Source organism: Nannochloropsis gaditana (assembly GCF_000240725.1).
Source record: "Nannochloropsis gaditana CCMP526 unplaced genomic scaffold scaffold619, whole genome shotgun sequence".
Lineage (NCBI taxonomy): Eukaryota > Eustigmatophyceae > Eustigmatales > Monodopsidaceae > Microchloropsis > Microchloropsis gaditana.
In genome coordinates, this window is record NW_005803334.1 from 17,311 (window position 1) to 17,949 (window position 639).

The window sequence follows — 639 nt, forward strand, 5'->3', positions numbered from 1 at the left end:
AGAGAGGTATTTAGGTAGAACCTGTGGACAGCCCGGAGCGCCGCCCAGGCCGCTGCGCACCGTCCCGTCCTAGTGTACATGGACGTAGGGCGTGTCTCACCCTCCCTTTCCCGTGAGAGGGCGTGGTGGCGGGTAGGTAGCCACGGGCCTCCACCGATCAATCAAGCACTTTTGGCCCAAACCATGTCCATGGCAACGTCCGAATTGGACGCCAAGTGCCTGTTTTCTCTCTTGTGGAGCGACAACAGGGAGAAAGTGCCTGGGGAGGAGAGAGGAGAGGGCGGGATGCCCCTCCATCAGGCATTGGGACCCTCCCTGCTCCATGACTAGCACCCGCGGCCACCCCTGTAGTCCCTGAGCATGCACCTTAGACAACATATACATATCCTATACATGTATATATCACGTGTATATCCTGTATCAATATATGCGGTATCAAACCCACTGTGCGTTCATTACCTGACAGGTCACTCCGGAGGAGCAGGCAGGGCTTCTCTCTGCCTTAGCCTCCTTCCTTTCCTCCCTCACGCCCTCCTCCCCTCCCTCCTCCCTGCCCTCGTCGGTCCCACAAGCCATTGCGGTGATGGGTTCACTTCCCACCGGAGTCCCTCCTGAATACTACTCGAAGGTAGGAAGGCG